This window comes from Scophthalmus maximus, chromosome 13 (assembly GCF_022379125.1).
Source record: "Scophthalmus maximus strain ysfricsl-2021 chromosome 13, ASM2237912v1, whole genome shotgun sequence".
NCBI classification, from domain to species: Eukaryota; Metazoa; Chordata; class Actinopteri; order Pleuronectiformes; family Scophthalmidae; genus Scophthalmus; species Scophthalmus maximus.
The window spans coordinates 11247332-11262917 of NC_061527.1; the positions used below are offsets into that span (position 1 = coordinate 11247332).

At 42.8% G+C, this 15586-nt stretch overlaps 1 protein-coding gene across 23 annotated transcripts in view; it reads right to left on the minus strand.

The window, feature by feature from the left end:
• Positions 1-6115, minus strand: part of adgrl2a (adhesion G protein-coupled receptor L2a) — a 93270-nt gene extending 87155 nt beyond the window's left edge. For 5 of the 23 annotated variants that reach the window (XM_035648194.2, XM_035648190.2, XM_035648193.2 and 2 more), the window contains exon 1: positions 5301-6113. The gene's annotated coding sequence lies outside the window, so the exon portion shown is untranslated. Of the gene's footprint in view, positions 1-5300 lie in introns of all 23 variants that reach the window. The other 18 variants (XR_004795738.2, XM_035648195.2, XM_035648191.2 and 15 more) reach the window with 11 other exon arrangements.
• Between the last annotated feature and the right edge of the window lie 9471 nt (positions 6116-15586).

Here is a 15586-nt window from a genome sequence, read left to right on the forward strand (position 1 = left end):
GAACTAGCAAATCACATAATTTCACTGAATCATAACTTGTTCTATCTGCCACTTCCGCTCACTGGGAGATACAAGAAGTGCTTTTGGGTTTTTTTTTACACCGCTTTAGTGGCGTGTTGCTAACTCCAACTGATGCTATCTATCTCAGGTTGTTTATGATTTTCATATTCAGTATTCTGGGCGGGAATCATAGTTTACTTAAATGCAAAATAGTATGAAACTCAACACAACTGGTGTGCACAAGAAAAAAGGAAGATAGACAGCCAGGGCTACATGAAAAGTACAGCACCAAAAAATAAATAAGAATAATAAATAATATACAAAAACAAAAACAAATGCACTTCCAATTGAATGAAAGCGAAATGATATTCTAATTTTGAACACTGCTTACCAGCTTTGCACCTCGCTGGTATAATGTTAATGTGAACACACTGAAAGACGGCTCACATCCCGACAACAATTCTTTTTGAGACAAAAAAGAAGAAAAACAAGGCACGGGGAGTTAAAACTTTTCTCACATGCAATGAGTCACAATTGTCAAGGACAACAGCCGCTTATGTTATATTGCTATATATATATATATATACATATATATATATATATATATAGCATATTGCTCTGCAGTGTTTACACACACCATCCCTAAATAACAGCCCTGTCGTGCTGGAAAAGGGGGCTTTTAAGTGCGGATGTGCTTCGCTCTCCTATAATCCAGCCGAGACATTGCTCCTTCCCCTGGCAGACGTCCGCAGATCCCCCCTCTCTCTCCCCGCCAGACCTCGCTCTCGGCTGGTGTGGCAGAGCCGCAATAACTGCTGTGTGCTTAGAGCCTTGCCTCCCAGGTTCTCCTCTGTCACACAGAAATTGAATATTTTCCCCGAATAGTGTTGCAGCTGTGCACAGATAAGGACGAGTCCTGTTCACATAGCACAAATACCGAGACAGAGTGTGTGTGTGTGTGTGTGTGTGTGTGTGTGTGTGTGTGTGTGTGTGTGTGTTTGTGTGTGTGTTTTGTTGATATTTTGAGTCTTTAAATAAATAAAATGAATAAAGATAAATTAAATGAGAGAAAGTCAAATAACTACCAGGTTTAAAATGTAATTATGAAAACAGGGTCTTTTGCCACCCCTCCATTACAAATGTCTTCGTAATTTGCTTATTATTCCTAAATTATCCAAGCGGTAGAACATAATTATTGCTCATGCACTGGCTTCGATTTTTATCCATAAAACACTTTTTTTTTTCGGTCCATTATGCTGATAAATTCCTGTTTATTCTTGTTTTTTGCCCAACACTTTGTTGACAGACATTTCCTTCACTTATTCTTTGGGAGTGTCCTGCGCACACACCACTAATGGCACGCAGCATATCTCATCCGAAAACCCGCGTGGTGTTTTCAACAAGCTGTAAAAATGCGCAAGATCAGAAAACCAGGCCAATGTGTTACACGCATCATTTTATGACCAGGGCGGGGGAGTTTGCACCAACCAGTTTTGCACTTTGCACTTGCTTTTCCCCTGAATACCTTTCAAGGGAAGCACAAAATGAGTGGAGCCATGAAAAACAGAGATGTCAGATAAGCTCAGGAAGGCTGCCACTTAACCAAAGCACAGAGAGCAACACCAGAGCCACCGGCTAATATCCATGTTGTTCCTTGTCAGCAGACTCTGAATTGACCCTTACTTTCCGCCGCCCTTGTCCTTGCTGTGTAACGTTCTGCTCGGAAATTATTCAGGCAAGCAGAAAGTTTCACCTGCCATTTCAGGGGTACCGAATCCCCCCCGCTGCACCAGAGGCCTTTGGCAAGTGGAAACAAATGTTTCGCAAAATGGCAGGGAGGGGGACACAGTGGCGCACAGGGTTTTTTACTGATTGCCAATCGTAAAATAAAATCAGTCATGAAAGGGGAGATATTCTGGCCCACCAAAGGCCTGCACATGACATCAAATTTGCCATAGCTTTCTTTTACAGCCTTGTTTATTCCCTTTAATGGCCAACAGTAATCCGCACAGTATGGCTCCATGTAGGTGGTTTGAAAACAGAAAAGATTGCATCTGAAAACACAAGCCCACAATTTACGAGCCACATAAGCAACGGGATGTAAATCTGAACGCTTTAGCTCCCTGCAAACCCCTACTTCAGGACACATTCACAACCTCCGCCATTTGCCTGATTTTGCTGTCAAGTAGCAAGCACATCATTTGTGAGAGCCGCAACTTGAAATTGGTGCCCGCTCCTTCGACATTGTTAGCCGACAAAGGGTGAGATGCCGGTGGAGGGAAAAAAAGACAAGGGACGAGCTGGAATTTGGTGTACGCCGTGAAGGAGGTGCACAATAACGCCACAATGTAACACTGCTACACACACGGTCCTTTTAAAACCCCCATGCAACCTTTGAATCGGCTGCCGAGCGCTGCTCGCAACAGAGACAACGGTCTGACGTCCACGCTTGTGAGACTGCGCAACAACAAAAAAAACAACGTGAGACGACGCCATGTTGAGTCAAACTGATGACAGGAGAACTTAATAGGAAGGTGGCTTGTTGTTATAATTTGAGAATCTGGAGAGGCTATGAAAGCTGCATTGTGACCTGTTTGACGCGCCAGTCGAATATCCAGAAGTGTATAGAAAAAAAACCTCAGCGGCGGCTGCGGCTGCTCTCGGTGGGAGAAAAAGAAAATATCCCAGACGAAAATGAGTCCGTCACGTCCGCAAATGTTCGATGCGTTCACACCCACTCACTCACTCACTCACTCACTCACTCGCTCATCCACTGGTTTAGGAATATTGTGTGTTGTAAAAGAAATTTAAAAAAAAAAAAGAGAAAGAAGAAAGTGACAAAGATTGGAGAATAGAGTGATACGTCTCCTCAAGACCCCCACAGACGTGTGCCGGGGCTGCGTTGATCAGCGGGTGGAGATGAGCGCACGGGCAACGAGGGGCAATCTGGTCCTCGAGCAGATCGAGAGCAGCTGCGAGTTCTTTGAAACCGGACGCACTTTCAAGGAAACAAGGCTACAGACTGAAGGTACTCCCTCTCTCTCTCTCTCTCTCTCTCTCTCTCCATCTCCATCTCTCTCAGTGTGGGTTCAACGGCGAGATGCCCGTAACGGCATGCTGGAGCTAAAGATGTCAAGCAGCCCGACATTTGAGAAGACCGTTTCTTAAGTCCACGTTCTCGAGCAGTTTGTGTTACCTCCACCGAGGGCACCCACCTGTCTCTCTGACGCCGACGAATGGAGCAATCATTGTTCTGAAATGCTTTTACCAAGAATCCAAGTCATCCATTCAATCATTAAGGTTTAAGAATTTGAAATTGCTTGTGATTTTCTTCTTACTCACTACCAAAGGGTTTTTGTTTTTTCTTCTTTCTGCTCAGCGTTACACTATTTAGTCTTCACGATTCCAATTCCCCCCGTTGTGTGAAAGCACTGACATATTCTCCCTCACGACCACACAAAGAAATTCAGGCGAGATGACGCTATGCGAGAGATGTCACACACCGACCTGCTCACAAGAACAGGGGAGTGCACACGAGGCTTTCGGTCTTCACCGGCTCACACACTCGTCCTCGAGCCTTTTTCAGGCTCAGCCAAAACCTGTGGCAGGAAAGAACAGGACTCCCTCCTTTGTGTGAAGGCTCTGACCACTTTGATATGCAAATGTGCTCCTTCCAAACAGCTGGAATTTGCACTTGTTCATGCATTTTCCAAATGCACAAACGTGTGGAAATGGAGTTCTCCGACAAACAGGACTGGAGGAGCAGCGTGGCCCCTGAAGCCTGACAGAAGCGTGTGGCTGTTAGCTTATTCCATACACACTCCTTTAAATCCCAGGACTCATTCTCAACTAAGTTGCCTTACACTCGGTGTATTCCTTTTGTTTTGCGCAAACTCTAGAATTGTGTTTTTAAGGAGAGCTTGTGAATACTTTGCCTATTGAACCTGGGTCGATGTGCAAATGGTCATTTAAATACATATTCAATTCAAAAAAAAATACCCACCTCACATTTTACAGTATCTACACCCCACTACAGAACAGCCAAGGTGAACGTGTTCAACAGAGATATTGGAGACCAAACCATAGAAATGGAGACTTATTGATGGAACTATGATCCAGACAGGAATCCGTGGCTCTCTCTCTTTTAAAATCTGAAGCACAGCCAAAGAGCAAAACAAAAGAAAAAGCTGAGGGCACGACTGGAGCTAGATTTACACCCTATTGCACTGATCGATCACTGAGGACTGCTGCTCTGCTCCAGGCGGCCATGGCATCACCGGCCGACCGCGTGCGCCTCGGGCCCGGAGAGGCGCGCGGACGCGCCGCGTGTTGTGCGCCTCCGCCGCTGCCCTGCTCTTTAACACATGGTTGACAAGACGCGCGAGGCGGCGGGCCCTCAATAATACATGGGCAGTAAAAGGATCTAATTTTACTGCCACTCGCCACCGACTGTGTGAGAGTTGAGTCCAAACTGCCAAACTGCCAAATCCCCCCTCCCCCCCCCCCTTTTTTTTCTTTCTATTTTAAAGTATTATTTCTCTGTTTGATTGATATCCATAATTGCGTCACAGGCCATCTCTGGCCAACAAAACTAATTATTACATTGGGTAGGCGAGGCTTCACTGATTTCGTTTTTCTTTTCTCTCCTCTTTCCTCTTTGGACAAATAACCTTGCCCCAATTATAAAGGATTAGCCCGTGAATGCTCTCCAGAAGTAGTTCGCCGACATGGCTTCTCAGGTCACAGCCTCCAAGGTAAAAAAGAAAAAAAAGAATAAATCCCAACATTCAGCCCAACATGACCATCGGTGGATTTAAAAACACTCCAAACCTCAACTTCGGGGGCCAGAGATTCCAGTTAAACGGCGCTTTACATGTTCTGGTTCGCGTGCGTGGTAATAGTTTCCATTCAGCCAAACTCGGCGGCAGAACAAATCCATCCACATCTGGTTCTGTTTCCATTAACCATATTTGCTTCAATTAACCATCTACCAAACTCCTCGGACTATTTCGATTGCCACAACGTGGGGGTGTGCTGGTTTAAAGACTCTTGAAACCAGTACAGTTCTGATTCTGACCCATTTCCAAAAAGTAATCTGCTGAATTGCAGCAAACTATAAAAACGCGTCGCCTCATATCTTTTGGTATTTAAAAATAAATAAATAAGCAGGAGTGCAGAAAGCAAATGACAGACTGACGTGACCAAGCAAAGACAGAAAAGTTACTAGGCTGCACGTCAAGTGACCTGCTGAGGTCTGAGCTGGTGCTGCAGACAGAGAGAAGTGCAAAAGTGCTGCTTACCTTTCTTGAAAAGCAGCGAAGCCAGCCGAGGATACAAACAAAACAACTGTCGTCAGCGTGGGGAGGGAATGTGGATTGTATATATATATACATATATATATAAAAATTAGAAAGTCAGATTGCGGAGGGACAGTCGGATGGGAACTCCTCTGCGGCGACGTGAGTGGCTCTGCGGGTCTGAGGCATGCTCCCCTTCTCTGGGACGGCGGCAGGCTATCGGGCGGCGGGGCCCCCGCTCGTTCCCCTGCACCGGACACACGCGTCCATGTCGGCCGAGGTGCTGCTGTGCGCTCGGACCCCACTCATCCACGCCGCGTGCGCCTCGGAGCTGCGCGTCTCTCCTCGGCCGGCCCCTCTGTGCGCCCTCGCTCCCGGAGCAGCGACGGCGAGCAAGAAGAGGAGAGAAGCGGAGGTTGGGGGCAAACAAAATCAAAATTAAAAAAAATCAAAGAGAGAGAGAGAGAGAGAGAGAGACAAGAGTGAGTGAAAGGGGCAAAACAAGTGGGGCTTCTTTTTTTTGCGGGGGGGGTGGTGGTGGGGTGGGGGGGAGAAGACCGATCCTCCGACGCGGCTCTCCTGGCTCCTCTCGAACGAGACCGGGCAAGTTTCTGCGGCGGCTTCTCCTCTGGAGAAGGTCCCGCTCGCAGCGTTGAGACACTTGCTGGAGGAGGCAGCGCGGAGCGGGGCTTCCAGTCAACAGCGCCGGTGCAGTGGCGAGCAGGCTGCCGGCTGCGGGAGCCGTCGGAGCGCGGGACGCACACAAAACCCGACATGGACTCCGCACTCCATGAGGACTCGGAGTCTGGAGTCTGGAGCCCGCGCGAGGGACTTAATCACATCAACTTATTATCGTGTCCGGCAGGACTCGGCCCATCCTTTTCCTTTTTTCCTTTTTCCTTTTTTTTCACTTGAAGAGAAGATTCAAGGTTATGAAGTCATTATTTTGCCTTCTTTTTCTCTGTTTTAGAGATGCACCACTGCCTTCCTGTTGGGCAAGAGGGGCCCATGCTCTGTCACAGTAGGCAGTCCAGCCTATTCAACCAATGAAAGAGGACTCATTTTACTGTAATACTACCAAGCATCAAAAGGGACATGGAAGTACAGGCATAGTACAACCCCCCCACCTCCCCCCAACTGGCCCCACAGGATAACATGCTGGCCTGAGCAGCAGTGGTCAAGCTTCTGCTGCTGCTGGTGCAGCCAAGCAGTTTTTCAAACCAACAATCTCTTCTCAATTGTGAGTGGGGATTTTTTTTCCACTGCACTACTTTTCTTTTACATGATTCATGACACCATTTGGCAGACAAGGGAGTTTTGTCAGGCTGCTGCGGCGTTGACTCTCGTGCGACGCACTATTCGCTGCGATGGCAGTGATCCACCATTTGGTGAAATGCAGGCGATTACTGTTTTAAGGGACACTCTCTTCGAAATTAAGATGAGCTGCAATTTAAATTTTCATCAAATCCTCATAAGAAAAGTCAACCCTATTTCTCCATCTGAGAAAATCTGATTTTCAGTGCAGCTGGTGTGTATTTTCATATTTTCCCTAGAGCCCCTGTCTTTAAATAAGAATGCCTGAAATAAACAAAACTCATGGGGTCACAACAGTTTCATGTTGATTTCTGCATCTGTTGAAGACTTGGATCATGTTATGATCTGGTTGAGGAATTCTGTCCAGAAACATTATGAGACAGGACATGGGTACACACCTGGCTTCAATAAAAACTGTCTTTCACCCTCTATGGGGAAATCTGAGGTTGAGTCATGCTTGCCAGGTGAAGGTGAACGCGGGAGAGGGGCAGACTTATGTTTTCATAAGCATAATTTTACATAATAATGCGGACATATTTTTTTTTGCAAGGGACACAAAAAAGAGAAAACAGATGTAATGAAAGGTCACCCAGTGGCAGATATCCATATCTGGAGAAATGTTTATTTATAAGTCGAGACCAAAAACACATGTGGTGTCTGTATGGCTTCAGCGTTGAACAGCTTAAACTGCCATTTTGCATGAATTCATTTGGATCTGCTCCCTCAGATTGTCAACAGAGGGCATAAGACTTGTGTTGCTATTCTTCTGAATGAACATAATTCACATCCAGATGAAATAAAACCAAGTCAAGACAGAAATATGCTGGACTCACATGGTACATACTTACATCTTTATCTATTTCTTATTAAAGACCACCTTGTTTTTTGTGACCCCCAGCTCGTGCAGTCATTCCTTTGACGGGTCACCGCAGTTGACACTTAAATTGTTTATGTGCAAGTGTTTATGATGAACTCTGACATGCTCATATCGTGCAAAGGCAGCTCATCTTGCACATAATCGCTCACCAAATGGTGCATGATAAACGGTTCCTCTTTTATTCATCCCAAACTATCAAATCTATCAAATATATATATATATATATATATATATATATATATATATATATATATGTGTGTGTGTGTAGGCTTTCCCAATAAAACTGAACATGCAAGTGTGTGTTTGAAGGGTATTATGTAACTGTGGTGTTTTTCTGTTTTGATATCAGTTGAAAATGACAGCAGATGCTTCAGACAGACCTTAGTCATCAATCGCAAGAGCAAATGTCTCCCCATGTCCCATGTGGCGCCAAGCCTGCCTCTTAACCTTCAATTGTTCACCCAACAATGCTTATTGGTTCCTTCCCAAAATATTTGCCCATGATTGACATCTCAGGCACACATGACCAGTCACAGGACTGCGGCTGACCCCCGACAAATCAGCGTCCTTTCGCTGGTGATGGACAAAGATTTGGCCAGACTCTACGCTTCAGAGCACAATTAACAAAGCCACGTCGAACCTCCATCACTCAATCGTTTGTTCCTAGGTGTTTCTGACCTACTTTCCTTTCCCACTTCATTCAACTTCTCTGAGCTTGACCTGAACATACTCTGCAACAGAACTCGCTTGTGTCGTGTACTTGTCTGCTTTGCTGCTCCTGTAATTCAGACATTGTGTCAACTCACGGTGTGACGACTGTATTGTTTGGCGCGCAGTGCAGATAACAGATTACGTTTTAGGACACTGACAGGAGTTGTGTTCCCTACTTTGTCCTTGTGACACCTCCCCCGGCCATTTCATAGCAAAAGTTCAAAGTGAAGTTTCAAGTTTGTATGTGAACTGCGAGCCGGTGGTGTTTCTCTCCCTGCTTCATCTGCATGAAATCCAGCAGCTTGATCTGTTCCACAGCAAGAGAAACTGCTCCGCACCGCTACTACACCGACTCTCTCGGTATTCTCTCATCAATTTTCTCAAGCTGGCTTTAGTGGTCTCCTAGGATATCCAACTCTCGGAGTAGACTCATAATCAGAGAAGGCCTCTCTACACAGTGGAGACTTGGTTAATATTTATGTAGCCACGGGTAACCATGCAGCGTGGAGTTTTGACCTCACTTCTGCAGCACCTCAAGGAGCTGCCCTGTTTCTGCACGGGATGGAGGAGGCACAGAGCTGATTCAAAGAAGTAACAGGGCTTTTATTGGCTTATTTGAATTCATTTTTTTATGGAGTTTTTTTTTTTTTTTACTGCGTATAATGTTAATTGTGTAAGTTTGAATACTTTTCTGTAGGTTGTTGAACTTGATCCTGTGGCCATGGATGTGCTCAATAATAAATTCTATAAAGCTCTGGAGAAAGAAGGCATTTTCATATTAGATACGATTGCTTGGTACTGTGCCGGAGTGGCGGGTGTTGTGTACCTAGGCACATGCAAATCTTAAAAATATTCCATAAATCTCAGCATTTTTGTGTAAAGTATCCAATTGTCTGCACAAATTTAAAGTTCTGACTGGTCTTGTTTGAATGCATAGGTTTCATATCATGTGTTTTCGTATTGTTTATACCTGATGTGACCTGACAAACCATACTTGAGAACACATTACAGTACCTGGTGTTTACACTAATCAAACAAACTGGACGTGAGGGTCCCCGATGTGAAAACCCCTTAAAACTTGCTTGTAAGGAATGGATTTTGATAATGAGAGGACAGCTGATTTTTTAAAAACTATTCTTTGATATGAATATGTTCATTACAAATTGTATCCACGCTGTAGACAGACATTTTGAATCAGTGCATGATCATCAATCATAATTATGTTAATAGCATCCTGAAACTAGACAGTGCAGGTTGACACAGAGATTATTTTTCTTTTACTCTGCTGCTGGGGCTTATTAAAAATAAATGGATTATCATATGTTAATGAAAAGCTGTTTATGTGTTTTTAATTCACTTGCTCACTACCGATTAATCTTCTGAGTATTTTTATACAATAGTAATAGGGTATTTACACCAGCATGCATCTGACCCGAAATCAATAAGGGATAAAATAGTCATGGTAATCTTAAGCCTTTTAAAATCAGTACAGTTTTCTTTGTCTCTGTGCAACACCCCCCCATTAAACAAACCTAAGAAAGCCAAATCAACATGTGAGCTGGCACACCATGTAAAATATTATCAAATCAAGTCCCAATGAATGATCTCATCATTCTGCTCAAATTTCAGTTATTTAATCACTCTGTCTGTTAAAAAAAAAAAAAAAATGCTGCTAGCGTCCTCCCCCCTAAAAAGAGCCCAGGTCTTATAATTGACCCAGCAGACAGGAAGCAATTAAAGAGAAGTCAAACACATGAGGGGCTTTGAGATCAAATTTGAAAAAAGCAAGGTCCAGTGTGGGTATGTTGGGCTCTGGCTTGCACAACTGTCAAATAAGTTGACCGTTAAAAGACCACACCACATAAACAAATCATTTGAAGTGAACTGTGTCGTGAGGTAAACATTAAAGAATCTTACAGCTCCTTAAACTGTGTCCTATGATCAAACCTTCTTAGACACAGCTTTTTGCTCTTTCTGAGGTTTGATGTATTAGAGGCGTGATGGTTTATAGCAAGTACAGCAGAGCAACAGATATAGGTGAAGAATCTCTATTCAAATGTTTTGTATGAAAACATAGCCAAGTGAAAACACATGTGCTTCACCTGTGACCTATAAAAAATGATATATGGTCACCAGGAATATGATTCAGCAGAGGCCAACAGTTCCAATTTGCTTTACTTTGCTGCGTTGCACTCTGTGTTGTGTAAATGTGGACATATTTTTCAAACAGAAGACCTGGCATCCACACTGTAAAGTGCCAGTGAATATTCTTTGAAATTACAGGGTTGAAAAAAGATCCATTTACTCATGATTGCAACACATTTGAAAACCAAAGGTTTTCTGTCAAGGTCATTGTTATCACAATCATAATTTGTCAAGTTGATATAGTATAATATATTTTTTTTAAAAAGTAAAAAAAAGTTGTGTAGCACCAGACAATCTTCCTATTGGCACATTAACCCAAAAACAACAACAACAACAACAAAAAAACCTTCATGTCACACGAGAGAGTCTAGGAAGCACTGATGAGGACGAGTAGGTCAATGTGAAGAAGGCAATATTTCAAAGTCTCCCTTTACCTGGACAGACAATAACAGAAATCAACTTTATTAGTGAACTGTGCAGGGGATAATCTGTCTGTGTTAATACCCTCTCCTATGAGCAGAGGACGCCTTCAATTGTTCTCTCTAATGAAGATGAACACTATACTGCAAAGACAGAGGAAAAATATGTGACCTCACCAGTCCCTTTAGAGGTCAATAATCTTTTACAATAATTGCCTGAAATTTTAATTGAAGCAAAATCTTACTTAAGCATTCATCATTGTGGACAGACATTCCTCCCTTCAATTTTGCATTCTGATTAATTCGACTAATTTAAAAGTAGCAGCTTTGTGCCAGTATAAAGGAACACAATTATAAGTTTTAAATACATATAGCTTATTTCCATAAAACATTGCTGTTCTAAATACAGAGGCTGCTCACCAAGCCATAAAAATGGCCAAATTGATGCTGGCCATTGCCGTGGATGACTCTGTAAACTCATTATAGTCAAAAACAATCTTTGAAGGGTTTTAACAAAAAGTTATGACACATATGACTAAGCTACTAAACTCTAGAGGTGTGTTCTCATGTGCAAAGTCGTATGCACAGATTGACAATACCAAAATACCTTCCTCGATACACGTTAATGGATGTGGAATTGCACCCATTCCAATTATTTGACACAACTGTTTATTAGGCAAAATGAGACAGAATGAAATCCTTTCAAGTCAATCAAATTGTTTGCCTGATTAGTGGTGTGTTCTTCCTGGCACAGATGAGAACAGAACAGATGATCCAATGGGGGGAAAAAGATGGGAAGGGAAGAAAGGGCAACTCTAATTTCCGAGGACAATGAACTAAATTGTTCCGTCCCAATTTCTCAAGAGATACTTTGTAATCACGGCTAATTATTGTTGCATGGTAAAGTGGAGAAGGAACAATACTCGTTGTTCCAGACTTTCCGCAAGGTTTCAATAATAAAGAGACATTTTTGAAGTTCCCTTGCTGCAATACTGAAACCTTCACAAGTTCAACACTATAGAGGACAAAATAAAAACAAATGTCTCTTGTTGTTTTCTCGGTACCTCAGAGAGAAACTAATCCATTTGAATATGACAGTGTACACTGATGGAGGATCACTGATGAAGTGTTAAGATTCTTCGCTAACAATACTGCAAATTAAACATACATTATCACAACTACTGCAAGCAGAATACATTTAAGTAAAAGTATTCATGATGCAGGATAGTATTGTACGTCCAGCCACATAGTATTTATACATTATATCATGGTATATTTGTAGTATTAACTGTTATAGTTAGTCAAGGTGTTTGTTAGCCAGTGGGACTATTTTAAATATTGTATCCTATTTATATAATACCTGACATACTTCCTTGTTATCTGTCATATTTTTAAGATGGTAAAATCTTAATCCATAAAGTAGCTTAACAAGTCATTAAAGCTGCGAAATATTCATGTAAAAATAGTTCCCCCTCCAAACAAGTATAAAAGCAGAATGAAACAGGAAAACAGGAAGTAGCTGCAATTTGAACTTGTATATGAGTATATGTACTTAAAGTCTATTTTTGCCCGTATGAAATGATAAAGTACAATATCTCGTTGTTACATTTTTTTATCAATTTGATGCAAAAGAGAAAAAAAAAGCTATGGATCAAATATAAACGTCTCTGGGTCTGTACTCTTTCTCACCAATTATACTTTGACCTGCTTGATGCATCGGATTTTAAAGAGAGCTTCAGCTATAAATTCCACACATTTTCTCAATAGTAACCTTCTGAGAAGCAAAACCTAACTTTTACATAAATACCCCTTGGATTAGACTGCATCTGACAATTTCTTCAGCGTTAGCTCCCTCAAATTTGTCTGCATTACGGTCCACCAAGGGGAGGAAATGAGTCCAAGATGTCAGGGCTAACATAAATACCTTTATGAAAGCAGCAGGATAAATAGGGGTCAACATAATAAATGCAATAAATGTTCCATGGGCAAAAGGAAATGGAAAAATGGAAATGTGCAATGGATCCCATCCATATTTCAGATGACGGGATAGGCTTGCCATGTTTAACCTAACGCTGGGATGTTTGATTAACTGTGTTAATCATTTCCCATCTGCATTGGGCCCCTGTCTCTGCCTTTTGATTAAATTCTGACTAGTCTTGCATTGTTCATTATGTGTACTTGTCAAATAATTGACTGCTTGCAGGCAGAAAAAAGAGAGTGTACGCCTTTCAATCTTGATGAGGAAGCGCTTTAATATCATGTCATTCGCTTTTCATGGCATGTCCAAGAGACGCGGGGAAGGCCCGGGGAGAAGAGCCTTCCCGGCACAACCTCAGAGGGGGCAAAGGTTATCATGAATTTGACCCATCTTGTTTTCGACAAGCCTTTTTTCTCTCCCTGAGGTTCATGTCCAGGGTCAATCACACTGACATTTGCCCCGGATAATTCAGAGGAATGTATGGAGGACACACGACTGTAATTCAATTCAACAACATTATCTCCAATACTGGTGGTGTAATAGAAAAGGGGGTTAGATCAATTAAATTCTCCATAAAAAGGTAATTACGAATGTCTTTTAAGCTTGCTGTTGGGTAGGTGTAACAGATACAAAACATACTACTACATACATCATGTAATCGATTTTCATTAACCCACAAATATGTAATGACAGACATCTTCATGCAGTATGATTAAAAAACGCTACATTACTAGAGGGCTTGTACAAGATTTAGGAATAATACCATTTCACGTGTCTTCTATTCAAGTGTTTCCAATGCTAGCCTCCTTTTTAATTGCTTCACAGCACAAGTGAATCAAATCATAAAGCTGTCAGCCTTCGGTAAGGGCTGAGACCTGCCGCGATAATGATACCTGACTGGAATGACAGCTCCATGCTGTGTTGTTCCTGGGGTTAAGGGTGTGTAACTCCAGGCTCTTCAGCATCATCTTCGCTCCCGGCTCTTAATACAGCGTTGTTTGCATAGTCCTTAATAAAGAAGAACACCACTTTGTATGCATATGCGGTGGGTTGACAGGCACTCTTTCTCTCCTCAAGGATAAACGGGTACCAAACACTCACACACACATTTAGTCTTGTAACACAAGTGTAACTCAGCTCAGGAGACTGTGGAATAAAAGACAGTACGACGGGTTTATGGTCATGTAAGTTTCTTCTTTTGCAACTCTGTTATGAGCCTAGATCACGGAATATGTGTGAATAATTAATTCTTTGAAAAAAAAATCTTGTTTCCAGCAGTCCCAGTCAAATCGCCTCAGTGTGGAAGTAAAATGAATTTACTCGCATGGTTCCACAAGAACTGTCTAATGATGGACTTTTAATATTATGGCTTCCCATCGTCACCAGCCTGCTCACTGTCAAATCTACAAAAGAGGCTGGATTTAATTAAACAACTACTTGTGCATTTCATCTCAATTGCTATGGCAACATCCTAACTTCCCCTGCCAGACAGCAGGTTTGGCCATTTCATCACATTTCTCGCTTTTCAGCTTTCCACAACCTGCAGGCTCCAAGATCACAGAAAACACGGTTTTGCTCCGAAACCAGCGATATTATGTTTTGACAGACACAAGAGCCAAGAATTTTGCCCTTGTTATTTTGTCCAGGTTGAATGAGGATGTCGTATTTTCCATTTCAGACACCATTCGTTCTCAAAATGAGGGAAAGAAAGAATAGTTGTAAACCATCATTTGTGTCAGACTTTTTGTAAACGTCCTTGTTAGGATCCGGAGACAGAAACGCATTGAAGTAGATTAAATAGAGCTGCAGATTGAGAGGTGGGAGAATATTTCTGTGAGTGTGAGTGTGTGTGTGTGTGTGTGTGTGTGTGTGTGTGTGTGTGTGTGTGGGAGGTTCTCCCCAAATTACTAGAGTGAACCCATAGGTCACTGGTTTGTCATGGTAAACATAAGCTGTTGGAATTGAGTTCAGGAGCTTTCCCACCATTGCTCCGAGGTGGCAAAGGCTCAGCCACCGCTGCATTCTTGTGTGTCTTACCATTAAGACCCAGTGAATACCTTGGCGACAATGGTCATGTGGTCAATGAGGAGGCAGCAGTGGAAGCAGCTCAGACATGGGCAAAGGGTGAGCACTTTGGAAAGGACTCATTAAATCACAGCTGTTGTGTTTGGAACAATGAGGCACGGACTCTTCTCATACCTCTCCAGCACCCAGACATTAAAACCTCAGCGGAAGATGCGCTGCTGAAGGGGGGAGGACGACAATGGACGGAGGTCTGACGGAAAGTAATTGTACCTTAACTTTGTCTCAGAGGACCTAGTAAATATTTATGCGTTTCTGTGTCCATTCTGGGCTTTGAAACACGTTTGAGGACAGGAAGGTCCCATTCGTCCGTTTGTCCATTAGATGGACACATCATTGTACATTCCCTGACAATATCTGTCTTGAGGCCCGAAGTAGAAAATCCCATCACACCTAACAATAGAAAGAACATTTACTATAGTATATTTTTATTTCTTGCTCTTCATTTCCCACCTGCGTGTCTCAAGTGATTCAAAGCAAACCTTGCCTTTGAATTCTAAATCCCACACCTCGTGTCGACACAGTAAGAGGAAGCCAGTAAAGCAAAGCCAGTGACCTCTCCGTGGTTTGGGGGTCTCAAAATTATAACACCCTTCCTCTCTTCACAAAGCAGTCCCCTGCTGCTGCAGCCTTGGTATTGCAACGCCAGCACCATTGCGCTAGATTGGATTAGAGAGACGGCTAACTGTGAGATGGAGCCCAGGCTCGCCACCAGTCCCATTTCTCATGTAAATGCCACAAGATTCATGGTGCCCAACATAAT